Genomic DNA, 15,462 nt, shown 5'->3' with positions numbered 1-15,462 from the left:
CATCATCATCAGCCGGGGTCAATCCACTGCTGGATGAAGGCCTCCCCAAGCTTTCTCCAACTCTCTCGGTCATGTGTCGTTCGCTGCCACGTATTTCCGCCGAACTTTACCAGTTCTTAGGGCGACCCTGTGGCCGTTTCGTACCTCTTGGGTACCATTGGATGACGGCATTTGTCCAGCGGCCGTCCTTTCGGCGAGCAATGTGCCCCGCCCATCTCCATTTCAGCTGTTTGGCAACGTCTATTACATTTACGTTCTCCTCCTTGCCCCCCCCCCCCCCAATATTAAATCCTGGGTGCGCCACTGTTGGGGTGGTGGTGTTGATGGTGTTTGTTGTATAGTTGTGGTGGTTGTGCGCGGTGTTCTCCTGCTATCTGTTCTAACTGATTAGGCGATTTGAGTTTATATAATATGCTCACTCTCTAATCCTTGCTCTTGACTTTCAAAACAAAAGTCTTGTCTTCCCTCATATAGCTGTTGCAAGGGTTTCCTTACGGTATCTACACCAATGAATACGGCTGAATAGGTGCTCAATTCCTTATGAAGGAAAATTGGATGTACCTACTGTTGTTCTGGGCGAGCTGAATTTCTCCCGCAAACTTTTTAGTAGATGATGGGGGTCTTCAACTCCTGACCCGGTAAAAAAACTCTCCTGGTAGCCGGATGCCTTCATCGTAGGCTAACTCTGCGGCCACGGTGTTATGTCTGGTTTGTAGGCTGTACGGAGTCCCATAATAACCGCTGGCAGGACTTGCGTCGAATCTTCTGTGGCGTGGCATTTGATGGCTGCTTCCGTGACCCGCGCGATCTTATGCCGTGTCCACATTGGCAGAAAGGTGGGGTTTTTAGTGATACCGCGCTCTCTTCTGGCATGGTAGGATTGGCCATTGCATTTTTCTTTTGCTAACCGTATGTTGTTCTGTAATGTTGGTATTCGGTAGTCTGTACTTACGTCGTTTCATATATTACATACTCTATTCACTTCGGAGTCACCACTTTAGAATATTCGTTCTAATGTCCAATGACTTTAGATTTGATTGTATAAACAGTAATAATTCATTTCGTGTTCGTTGCGATCGGTCTTGTATCGTTGTTTATTCGTTGCTATGGTTTCCTATTCTTTTATTTTCCGCATGTCGTCGGTGTTGCTATAATATCTGCTGCCACAATATTATTGTATAATAATTATTATTTTCAATATGAAAAATGAAGTTAGTACTTATTTAAAAGGGAAATTAACGCCATTTTATGTTATTATAAACTACACAAAATATGAAATAATAAATAGGCAAGTTTATACCTATTATACTCGTACTATGTCATGAATATAAACTAATTTATCTTATAAACAGATCCACCCCAAGGGACTCAACCGCCGATGTGTGAGATTGAAAGATCTCTTTACCTCCATTTATTTCCACTGAACAAATTGATGAAAATTTTAAGAATAAAACCGTCGAATAAATTGTATTTTAGTCAATGATGTTGAAAAAACCTTTTTGTGTTGAGATGGACGCTAAACCGCATAACAATGATGGCAAAAAGGACCACTAACTTTCATACAAACTTCGAACATTGTATAGAGTAATTCTCTTGGTTTTTACATACAAAAGGGAAAAATGAATCTTTTTTTATTACTTTTATAGGAAAATCAAGAAAGCTCCATCGGGATGAAGATTCAACATATTATTTGATTTTTACATGTTATATGTATGTAAAAATGTCCGATACATGCCAATTATAAGTATTATTATATTGTAGTAGTGTGATATTGTGTCCCTACATAATTAAAATTAAAGTCAGCCATTGTCGACTCAAGTATAAAGCCGATACATTCACAACGACTAGGGCCTTATGTCGTAACTTTCGAGTTGAAGTCGCCCGGTCGACATGACGTCATGTGACATCATTGTGACGTACTACCGGAGTGAGTCAATAGCATTCGAGAAATTAACGCTACTCTAATACTGGCTTTATTCATTGTCCCCATACACAAATAGGTGTTTCAGCATAATAATATCTATGGTGAGCCGTGTGCTTGGGCGGCTCGCCTCGATGCGTGTATTGAGGTTACGTCACAATTACGTCATGTTGTCGGGTGACTTCATGTCACAAGTTATAACATAGGGCACCTGGTCCTCCTTTTTTCGCCCCTCCCGTTGTTGTCTATGTATGAACTGTCATTGCCTGTCATTGTTCTATAATATATAGAGTACTCATACTGACGCGTCTGTCGTGTTCACACAGGGAATGGTTTGATTTGAATAGATAAGTTACATGAAAAATAATACACTAGCAAAATACAACTATACAAATGTAATGCATAGATCAATGCTACACATTTTTTGGAAATCGATATTACCACCGGTTTTTGTTAGAAGGACTAATCTGACCTTGACAGTTGATGAATAACTGGAATGTATATTATTTATTAATAACACTGATAGTTAATAAATTTAATTTGAGGATTTTATATAATTCAATTTGCAACGAGAAAGGGCGAATCAATATGTCAAGCAATCTGTGATCTGATTTTGACAGCTGAATAGTGGACCACTCGTTGATTGTGCAAAAAGTTATGCTCAGGCTTTATTAATCTAAAGATGGCGGTGAGTCAGCACATGAAGTAGTATGGAAGGTGGCGAAAATGAGATTAGTAGTTGATATACCTACCTGAGACCGTTTATTTTAAATGTGCACTGGAATAATATAATATTGAGTTATTGACAATGACATGATTTCGTTAAACCAGACTTTTTATCTCTATAATAGTAGGTAGTTTTTGTTGATATTTATTCGATTTTAATAATATGTTACATTTTTCATTTGATGCATAGTATAATATTATGAAACAAACAAAAAATAAACCTATCAGAACAATTCTAGAAAACCATTTGATTCAAATTCGACTTTAGTCAACATCCATCGTAAAAAATGCGTGCAGCTTTATCAATATTTTTAGAAAATTAATTATTATTGTATAATGTTGGTATGTAAGTATAGCTTTTGGGCTGGTTACTAAGCTGGTAAACTTAATTTGGCTGCAAGACTCATTCAGCCCCAATTATTTCTAGGATTTTCTAAAAGGTATGTTTCTGATGATGTTCTTAATTATATAAACGTTGTAGTAATAAGTACCAACTCATATACCCACAAAAATAAAAGTTGTACCTGTATAAAGCAATAACTCATATTCCAGGACGAAAAATAACAACACTCAAAGGCAACTTGTTTTCTTAAATGGATTTAATTACTATCCTCCCAATCGATGCTTGGTGGCAAAAGAGATTTGAAAAAATATGAGGAAGCAATATGCTATTATCGAGTGTATCTGAGAAATTTCATCTCCGGAGTAAACTATTGGGAGGGAGTTACTTACATTATAATATCGCCATTTAAGGTGGTGTTTTTATTTTGATCGAAAAAGGGTGTTAAAATAATGATTTAAGACGTTTTATCTGACACCATCTCCCGCTAAACACAGGGGCTGGATCTAAGGTGTTGATTAACCCTCAAACCTCACATTTTCAATGGAATGCCCCCTTATTGATCGAATAGTTCAGGACCGTATTGGATTTTTCAAAGATTCAAGATATATATTAAAATTTTTTATGTTTACAATTTTTAAACAATATGCTAAAATGTTGACAGAAATAGATTGAATTATTTATGTTGAATACATATTATGAATGTATAAGTATACCTAATAGTCTGGTATTGTGTAAAAAAAAGTCTAATTTATCAAAGTCCGCATGAACGTAGAATCTCGCCTACATTATGGTCTGACCAAGTGAAGAACGTCACAGTAACTACACGAGAAAAGTAATTACGAAAGTAAACGTAGTCACGAGTGAAATACATGAAAATGAAGTATAAATACGCCATTTTAAATACGATACCTACCTAGATATTATAATAATATTATTATGGTAGAGCAATGGGACACTCGCATGACCTGGGAATGCGCAGGAAGACTGGTAAGCGACAAGCATTTTTTTAAAACAATGTTATCATTTATTAGGTAGGTAAAATAATTAAGAAAAAAATCAAGAAAATAAAAAGACCAGCTAGACATTAACTCAAAACTTTTTGGAAATTTACTGAATACAAATATACGTTACAATTAAAGAAAATAACGAGAATTTGATTAGCCCGAATGTTGTTCGAGTCCAAGACGGATCAAAACTATATTATCAAGACTCGAGAGTACTTTACTAGTGGGTACTTCACTGCTGCTGATATACAATAACTGTGATTTATCGAAGTCATGTAGTTTGTTTTTATATTTTTTATGAGCAATAATATTCCTTTTTATTAGTAAATCTACATAATTTCGTTTAATCTTCGACCATGTCCGATCCTAATAGGATTATATGGGCCTCCACAGAGTAGAGGTTTGTATTAACAGATTTTGTTTTTACGAGAAATGGATGTCAGCCACTTGATCAACCTATTAGGTCTTTTGTAAAATAATGATGAACATAATTCTAGATTCACCATAACATAATGACAGAATTGCGAAACATGCAACTTAACAATAATAAAACAATGGGTAGGTACAGTAAAAATTAAAGAAAATGAATAAGTATTTAAATTCAAATAAACTTACACCTAATAAAAAAAAACTGTAATAAAATGAGGTTTCGTTGAATGCTTTCTTTAATGATATAATGAAGTTTGATTCGATATAAATAAAAAGGATTCCACAATAATACATTATTACTTAAAAAATTATATTTTTTTAAATTTAAAAAAATTATAACTGGGAAGATTTGTAGGAATTTTCAAATTATACGTCTGAAAACATAAACTCTTCTTCTTATTGTTTTTAGTTACTGTTTATTCGTAGATTATCACTCCTTAATATCACTAGATGTTCTTAGCAAGCACTATTTATAGCATGACTTCAATATAAGTGGAAAAAGTATTTCCTTGGTTTTATTATGATTAAAATAATATTTTAGTAGAGATTATAAAATGATTACAAGAGAGTAGCTATTTAGGTAGTCTGGCGATTGAAAAATATATTGATGTTAGCAGCCCAATTCGACCCTGAACGTATAAGCGTTATTGCTATTACTCTTTACGATCAGATATAAGTGGCCATATTGTAAAATCATGCCCGCAATCAACACCATTTTGTAAAATCATAAATAATACATCGTTATCTCGTAATATCTTCCTGTTTTTTTGGAGACCGAAGGACAAACGACGTGGAAATGGCTCGCTATATAAGTATTTTAAAGATTCGTTATTAATAAAATTGTTAGAAATAACACCATAAAAAAACTTCGAGAAACTTTTAGTAAAAAAACTTATTTATAGAATTTCGTAAATGAGGATAGTTTATGTATTATCATGCATAACTTGGAACAATCTCGGAACTTGGGTCGGTAGGTATCTATATATTTAGAAAATGTCCTAGATCCGTAATTCAGGCAACGAGCTTCAACAAAATTAGCTATCAATACAAATTTCTTAACACTATAACATCATATTATATACAATGTTATTATTGCAATCACGACTCACCCAGAGATTTCATTTGAGGTATTAAAAAAAATGTCCAAAAGCTTTTGTTTCATTATTGATTAAAAATAAATTCATTAAAAATTATTAATAATTTAAGTATTTATATTTAAACTAATAATTTAGAGAGAGATAATACCATCTAGAAATCAAAGTGAGTAGGTAGCTAATTACCTATATATTGTATATATGTCGATTTAAAATTACAAATGATGGTCGTCAATATTAATGGATTTTTAAATAACACATCAAATTCGTACATGGGAAAAATACATGGATTGCAATTTTATTGTATCGGTAGCTTACTCAGTAGAGCTCACCGCTTGGATCGCGATGGATGTGGGCTTAATTCCCGTTTGGTAGGTTTTATTTAATAACATTTATTCAAAATCGCGTAGGTATGTTCAATAAATAAATACATCAAAACTTCTCTAGGTCAACTATGTGCATATTATTATGTCGGAGAAGTAATCAGCAAAGCAGGCTGTGTACACATCCCCTGAGTGTAAGAGAGAACCTTGGCGGCTGAAACTAAGATGACTGGACTTATAAGGATCGTCCAGAATCGAAGAAGTTTTAAAAAAATGACAAAACCCACTAAGGATTAGTGTACCTAAAATGATGATATTCAGTTATTAGGGTGACGGATATAAAAAAAAATATTGATTATCATCAATTAAATTTGTGTTCAACTATAAAATGAGTAGTCTTCATGGTTTTTTCAGTGGTGGTCTATCAGGAAGCAGATGAGATGGTCGCATCATCAAAAAGCATGAACAACATAAAAAAATATACATTTTACGCAATCGCAAGGCATTAAAAACAGAAGTATTATCATTTTGGAACATGACTATTTCTATACTATGAGCATTGTGCAATACTCAATGCTTTTATTGATTAGGCAAATTATTTCCTAAAGTGAGTGCATTAGGTCTCCACAGCGATATCCATAGGCAAAGTGCAGCCCTTAAGCAGACTAAGAATCACATCCCTCTTCATGTTTAGTATCAAATTGAATGCAAATTTGTAGGGTACCTACCGACCTATTTTATTAGTCAAAATCTACTAGACTAGATTAGACCATTTCCAAGTGTCTCAAGCAGTGGTGTTTTAGGTACGTGTAGGTTTGAGAGGCCGTGATAGATTTGAAGGCCCACCTGAACATTTTTCCTTGTGCGATAAACCCAGGGTTCGAAATGGACCGGAGCGCCGTTCCGGTTCGTGAAATTGGTAAAGTTATCGCTTAGATAATCTAACGCATTTATTTTTATAAAATAGATACACATGAAATTTGATTACTATGTAAGTATCTTCAGCTAATTGTCGAGCGCTCCGATTCGTAGAATTTTCTATTCGAGCACCGGATAAACCGCCATTGGATATTATTATTTAAAATAGGAATAACAAGATAGGTTTCCAGGATTGAGAGTGCTTCCATTATTTTTTAAATTAAGATGTCGGCACTTTTCAACGAATCAATCGACTGCATCGTGTGCTTCAAGGAAAACCGCCACTGATTTCTAAAGTTATGATATTCGTATTCATTCTTCCGTGTGCCGCCCCCTAAGCAACGCATTACCTACCTACCCCCATATCACGTCACTGGACTACTAAAGCCTTCATAGTTTTTTTCTAAATAGTATGAGGTTTTTTAATTGAACAAATTCATCGAAACCTGTTGAAGATTTTATAAAAAATACAAGATTATATCCATCTGGCAATCAACTCACAAGCGGTTCATCTACGTCATACGATAACCTATTAAAATTTGATAGTTTTAAGGGTAGGTATTATTATCAGCCGTAAAAAATACTGTTACATGTATAAACTCACAGGCAAGATACACAATTTATTTTTCTTTCGTTAATTCGTCAAATTAATGATTATTTTCCGATTGCCTTTCTACAAAGGCATGCTAACTTTTCATTCTCTTGAATCTCATAGGTCACTTCTGCTCTTGAGACATAATTTTTGCCTGTTATCGCGAGGGATGGTTTCCAATCCTGGTGTCCGAAGAAATTAGAATTAAAATGCGGCTATCAATTACCTACGTGGTCTATGCCATGAATATTCTGGGTCGGAATCGTTTCCTCGTGTCAAGCCTAACAGGCACCATTAGCGAGTGTTGCAAGACTAGCCAATGCACGCCCCAAATAGATTTTCAGTGTTTTGTATTCAAAATTTTATTTTTTCTGTATAAAATTGTACTTACATTTTTTTTATTTAAATTTTCTTCTACGCTCTTGTGAGTAGAGTTGGGTTTCGGGAATTTCGAGAAATTTTCGAAATTTTCCATCCCGAATCTCGAGAATTGAATTTTTTAACATTTCTGGAAATCCCGGATCTCGAGAATCTTTTTTCGGGATTCGGGATTTCTTTATTATCAAATATTAATTGAAAAAACGATTTTCTATATGATAAAAGTGTACAGAAAACACAAAACGTTCAAAGACTGATCGGGGATATTTAACACGATTAATCCAACGTCGACTCAAAATGAGCGCAATTTTCGCAACATCAGGGAATTTTGTGTCTCAAAAGCGTACGCGATTGTCAGACGCAGCTATTGACAGTCTGTGTTTTTTGAAATTCTATTTTAATAAGTAATGTTTTGAATTATTTTTGTTTTCCTACGTCTATTTTGTTTGTCTTCTTATCTATTCTTCTTGTCTATTATTAAAATCATATTTTTTTCGAATTTGTCTGTTTTACACTGATTTTAGGATTTTTACAGTTTTTTTTTTTAATTTCCTGATATCTCGAGAATTATCGAGAATTCTTTTCTTGAAATCCCGAATCTCGAGATTAAGATTTTATCGGGAAATACCCAACTCTACTTGTGAGGGTAATATTTTATTATAATGTAAATCTCATGTTGTGAACGTCTTAAATTTAGATTTGTTATGTCCACAATGTTTGGTTTTCTTAAATAAATAATATTGGGGCACTTTTCTTATAATGTCGATCTCTGGCATAATAGGTATCAGTAGTGCGTGGTGGAGGTAGGCTGTTAAGATCCATAAAAGTGCACATTGTTAGTCATACGTATTTGTTTTTATTGCACTAAGACTACAATTCACAGATGGCATTGTTTAGTTTTTTTTTAAATCAATGAAGCACTGCCTAACCAAACCATAATAGTTTTGGTATATTTTGGGCGATACGATAGAATTGTGCACATTTTTTCATTCATACGTATTTGTTTTCGTTGGATTAAGAATACATATTATTACACATATTGTTGGTTAATTTTTTTTAAATTCATTAAGCCTTGCCTTCATCAAACTATAATATATAAATATTATTATATCTATAAAATATTCAAAGTTATGTATGATTTAATTGCATAATTTTAGATATTTTATGAATAGACGAGTATTCTTCGACTATTATCTATTATGGCTTGGCTTTCACAGGGTTGAATTTTAAAAACTAATCAACACCATCTTTAAATTATTGTAGTCTTATTTCAATGAAAATAAATACGCATGATCGACAAAGCTTAGTTTGCACCATTTATGGCGGATCTTAACAGCCCACCTTCATCCTTCGCCACTGATAATAGTATGTATGCTACACAATGATGTCATTGATGCTACATAATATACCTTAAGTATTAAAATGATTTTCATTCTAAGTTTATATTTCGATGCTAACGATAACTATGTAATGAAAAAACAATTCCAAATTATTATTATTTGCATCATAATAAGAGGTGGTGGAGTAGGCTGCAGCGGCATATCTCACACATGAGTGTTGCCAGCGGCGCCTAATAATTATACGTGCTATGGTTAATTTACAGCCCGCACGCTGTCTCACCTGGCACGTATAAGTGGGGATCACCGCACCCTTTTGTTTTCGTATGAAAATTTGCCCGAAATTGAATGACATTGTAATAAAACGAATAATATTAAAGATATCCATAAGATATTATAATGAAATGGCAGCTGATCGAAGAATTAACGCATGATATATTAAATGTAAACATGTAAGTACATATTATAATAAATCCTATTTATGTGTTCAAGTTCTCCGTGTCCGGAAACTTGTACGTATGCAGTTCGCTGTATCACACTTCACCGTTAAATGTTGTATCGGAAATATATGGTCGAATATTAAAGACAGTCCGACCTCTTTGGGTCGTGTAATAGGTACTGACATAAGAATCATGTCTAAATAAAACACGGTTCTTGTCGGATTACACTTTACAGGAAGTCGGCAGCAAATAAATTTTGAAAATAGTCGATATACTGGATTATTTTTGTTAGGTTAGGTTTTCATTCTTGAATTCATAAATTTTGCCAAAATCAGCTACTAATATTGAATTAATGTTCATATTGAATGTAATAAAATTGAAGACCGTATACGGTCATCTCTTTCCAATAAGAAAGCTCACGGCGAACTGTGCCACGGTGAAATGTTTTACGTACAATTTACTTGTAACTCCATTTCTCTCTATAACTAATGACATGCATTACAAATGTTTAAAAATATACTGAAAAGCACTCTCTCGAAGCCTTCATATTATAATGGTCCAACGCTCTATCAAGTAAAATATTTCAGCAAAATATAATTAGCATTATTGTAATGAATTGATAAAAAAATCGCCTGTGTTGCATATTTGTTCAAATTATTAAAGATCGTAGTGAAAAATGATAACATACCTAATTTGTCATAATAAAAATATTTTGATGAAAATAATGCCACTATTTTCATTAAATTTGATGTATATTTCCATTAAAAATATTGTTAGATTCTAGGGGGGGGAGGCTTTGGGGTGACAGCCAGGGGGAAATTAACATTGGCGCGGCCCAGATTCTGAGTGTAAAAACCAAAAAAAAATTTTTTTGAATCTTGGTATTATTACTATATTTTAAAACCCCTAATGACAGTGTTTTTCGCGTAAGCAATACTTTTGCAAGGGGGGCTCCAATCAGAGACTGGGCATGTTCATAAAACAGTCACTGATTATATTCTAACTTACTAAATAATGTAATAATAAACGTAATTTAATATACATATACAGATAATCTGCGATTAGCTGTATTAATGACACCCAACTCGAGCAAGTCAGCAGCTACGTCTATCTCGGACAGCAGGTGCCCATAGACGGAAGCATGCACGATGATATTGCTCGAAGAAGAATGCTGGGATGGAGTGCTTTCGGACGTCTGAATAGTATCTTCAAGAGTGACCTACCATTGTGCGGAGGGTGTTCGACCAATGTGTGCTACCCGTGCTCATGTATAGCTGCGAGACGTGGACCCTCAACACGAGAGATGTCTAAAGGCTAAGAGTCGCACAGCGAGGCATGGAGAGGTGCATGTTGGGCATCACGCGAAAGGACCGTTAGAGAAACGAATGGGTTATGAAGCAGACAGGAGTACGCGATGTAATAGACGTTGCCAAACAGCTGAAATGGAGATGGGCGGGGCACATTGCTCGCCAACGGCCGCTAGACAAACGCCGTCATCCAGTGGTACCCAAGGGGCACGAAATGGCCACAGGGTCCCCTAAAAGCTGCTGGATTGACGAACTGGTAAAGTTCGGCGGAAATACGTGGCAGCGAACGATACAGGACCGAGAGAGTTGCAAGAAGCTTGGGGAGGCCTTCATCTAGCAGTGGATTGACCCCGGCTGATGATGATGATGAATATACATATATTATGTACTATGTAGGTACTTACAATATATTTAAAAACATATACCTAATAAATAATAATATGGGAGAAGTTGAAAATTTCACGCATTTCCAAACAATGGGACAAAATTACAGAGTTCCCTTGTTGGCAAAGTGATATATTATACGCAATTTCCGAAATTGACTTGTCAAAATAAAACCTACACCTTTGTGTGTGCTGATGTGTTTTATGTGCCATAATTATTATGTGTTTAAGAAAATCCGCTGTAACAAAATAATATTGAAAGATAAATAATACAATTTTATTTAACTGCCCAAAAGAAGTTAGATACTGAAAAGCTGAACGGATAATCATAATAATACTTTATTTTATTTGTTATGAGTGTAATATTATTATCGTGGGGTTACTGCCTAAAGTTATTAAGTCTTGAAATCATGTTATGAAGTAATAATAATTGCGTTTTGTTAAGTTTTGCATGCCCTATAAAATCAGGCATAATGCTAATTTCTTTGTGCTTTATGTGCATGTTCTATTTATATCGGATGATCTTGAATGTTTTTCTATCATATAAATATTCAATCTATCGACTTACAAACTTATGACAGCAACCCCACGAACTGGAGATGATAATAGATAATATAATATCTAAATAGCAAAACTCAAAGAAAAATACTTTTTTTTTGGTAAATGGAATATTACTTATTATTATTTGTCAGGACGTCATGACCGCCCTGATGATTTGTCTGTTGGATAGTCTATGAACTGGTAAGCCCTATTCCTCTCAGCATTCTACAAAAATATGCCAGATAGGGTAAGAAAAAAATAAGCTAGATAACAGAAAAAACCTAGATTTATTTAAAATTAAAAAAGTGTCTATAAACCGGCATTTCCAAAAATATGTCATAATGATTCACATAGTTTTTACAAAAAGAAAGATAGAAAAATAATTTAGTATTTAACAATTAATAACAATCACAATAAGTAATAAAACATATGATACCTAAGTAGTCATAATATTATGTTTTTATTTATCTGTCTGAAACGCAGCGCAACACATACTGTATATCTCCTCTGTCTGTGCATTGATCACATTGATCGTATCGACAATAATGTTGACAGGTGACACTGCCACCCGGTAGTTTTTACTAGTAAGATATGCGGTACAAAAGACCAATCTGGTATAATATTCTAGCTTTATTATGACAAATTTTAAGCTGTTTCAAAAAACGTTACATTTAACGCCATACGTCAAATGCAAATTTTCGAAAATGCTAGATCTGGCAAGAAAAGCGATAAGTTGGCAATACTGATTACCTACAAGATAAATCATACCATCCAGAGGTTCGTAAGAGAAATTAAAATAATGAAAGGTGACCAAGAGTCTGCTAAATCAACGATCTAGTTAGAATACGTGGTGAAAATGCGATAAACATAATATATGCGAAGGTATACATCTTAGTCATATCAATTTACAATACTTACGTCATTTTCTACATAAAACATAAACACCATTTTGTTACACACATTTTTTATCGATTGATTGATTATTATTTACTCTCTATATGTCTTTTGCACGTTGGTAGGTACATATTAATAGTGATTGATATGGATATTGCAAATCATACAGCATTACTTCACACCTTTACCTGTCGTATGTACATATTATTACGAAGTGTCCAGTGAATGACAAATACCTACATAAATCGTGCATGTAAGTAGTGCAAATTTTATTTAATGTATAATACACATTATCATAAAGGAAAAAGTCAATCATTTCATGAAACGAATTCTTGTTTTGATTATTTTTTTTATATTAATTTGTGCATATAGTCGTAGCTGGTACCATAATACACTTTCAGACACAACTGTATTATTAAAAAGCCTTACAAACGAAATTTTAATTTTCTCTGGAAATCGTTATAAACATGAAATTAAGATATATATTATCATAAATTGGCCTTTATTATCTTTTACTTCCTAGATAATTTCTCTTATATCCCGTATTAATTCGTCTAACAATGAGTTTGATCAATAGTTTATTGTAGAGGTTTCCAATCTTATTTTCTTCAGGAGCACATTAATTATAGTCAAAAATAAAATGGGGGGATTTTTCCCAATATAACTTAAGAAACAATACTACACATACATACACATACATATTTATATTATAATATAAACCAATTATTTTATTCAACGAATAATTCACATGATTTGAGAATGTAACGTTATAATTATTATTAACGCACTTTGATAAGAATTTCATGTAAGAACTACTTGTTAAATTATCGTTATTAAGTAGAATACCTGTAGCTTGAATAGAAAAGTACACTGGCGTGAATCCAGCGATTACAGGTTCAAGTCACGTCGGGTGTCGTATTTTTTCTGAAAAAGGATTTTTTATAGTAGGTATATGCATGAAATGTTTTCAAATTATGTATATTAAATATAATTATGTAAGCATATTTAATAAATAAATATTAATTATATTTTCTTAACAATTGTAAGTCAATATATGTAAGTATATTAATGAAGTTATAACATTATTTTAAAAATGCATTATTTTTTATTTGAATTACCTACTCATATTTGAGTAGGTACGTCTTAATAAAAATTAAAATGTCAAGAACAAAAAATGTATTGCATCCTAACAACATAGTAGTCGCGCAATTATAATTAGACTAATAACTAAATTTTCTTCGATGTCCCGATAGGCGGCAGAACTGCTGATTGCGCTTTAACAAAGCACCAAATGTATAAAGTTGCCATAATTTATCATGTTTCGAATCAAGAGCGGACATAGGCTAAGAAAAATATTATTGTATCATTCTGTATGTGGTTTTATGTATATTATCATATTGCAGGTTAATATTAATAACACTAAAGGATAATATTAATTTTAACACTCTTTGGATGATTGGCCAACCTAGTACCCAACAGATATTGTAGTTTATATTTAATTAAGGTAAAATGAAATTAATATTGGCATCTCGTGATGACTGTCAACACCAACAATGGAAAAATTTACCTATCAAGTATTAAATAATATAATGGTATAACTGGAGCAAAGATGGTAGACCAAATATAAGGAGTGTGGCATTTTTTAAGAATCAATAGCTCTGCAGTCAAAGCGCCGCGCCAGACAAAGCCTCACTGCTTGGTTCAATTTCCTCTTTCCCCGTTCGACCCTTGCTGCGGAAGATTTATAGACGCTGAGCAGAGGTAACCCGCTAATTACAGAATAAGTACGAAAAAAATCACAGCTGCTGTCCGGGGCCCTGTGAAATACGCGCATACAAGATCAGTGGCGTAGATATTTATTTCAATAAAATCATATAATACTGCGGGGGTGTATATTATTAAGAATCAATCACGAAAGATATTTGAATCATTATGATGCCATATTATATTTTTCACCATATTAACTAATGTATTATGTGAGTAGGTACTGAGTTATGAGGGGAGAAGGGGAAATCAATTTGTAATGCCCCCTTAAACAATGAAGTACCTAAATATCAACCTTTTCTTCGTCTATTCAATAGAATTTAATACTTAGGTAATTATATTACTGAGGTCTTTAAAAATGATGTGTTTTCAATACTTACTTATAATATTGTACTCCTAAAACTTGTCTTTAATTATTTTCAGTGTAAAATAAAAAAAGATAGTTTACTTAATAATAATTACATACAAAGTACCTATATAATATTACGTACAAGGAAGTCGCAACAAAATCATTCCTGACACCATCATTTATTTTGTAAGTAATATCATTATTTTCCTTTTTATGTTATACAAGGATGGTGTCCATTTCTTACGTGATTTTAAACACATCAGATAGAGTTATTTGGAAAAAGTACCGCTGGATATACAATAGCTTAAAGAGAACTCACTCGAAAAGTAAAATAATACGTGTGTTCGAGTCCCACAGTCAAAAAACTAAGATTTTTCTAATACATAATATATATTATGATGATTCTGAGGCTTTTGTATGATGGTATTCTTAAGGCTGATGTATAAATAATGTTCAAAACACATTCAGTCTTGAATAGATTAATTAAATTAATACAATATAAAAGCTGTGCAATGCTATTTAAAAATAATCTAATTTAACGGATACACGTCTATTATTTTATTTCACGAGACACCTCTGGTAATATTTCATATATGCCCAATATTATAATACAATACAACCAGCACGAGGCCCGTCTACTTAAGTTTGATTTATTTAAAAATGAAAAATAGTATTATTATTATTATATTAGATGTGGTGGCTGGAAAATAAAAAAAATCA

The sequence above is a fragment of the Rhyacophila brunnea genome, unplaced genomic scaffold (genome assembly GCF_057557595.1).
Source record: "Rhyacophila brunnea isolate RB1 unplaced genomic scaffold, BYU_Rbru_1.0 scaffold_8, whole genome shotgun sequence".
Classification (NCBI taxonomy): domain Eukaryota; kingdom Metazoa; phylum Arthropoda; class Insecta; order Trichoptera; family Rhyacophilidae; genus Rhyacophila; species Rhyacophila brunnea.
Note: the sequence above shows the minus strand (reverse complement) of the source record.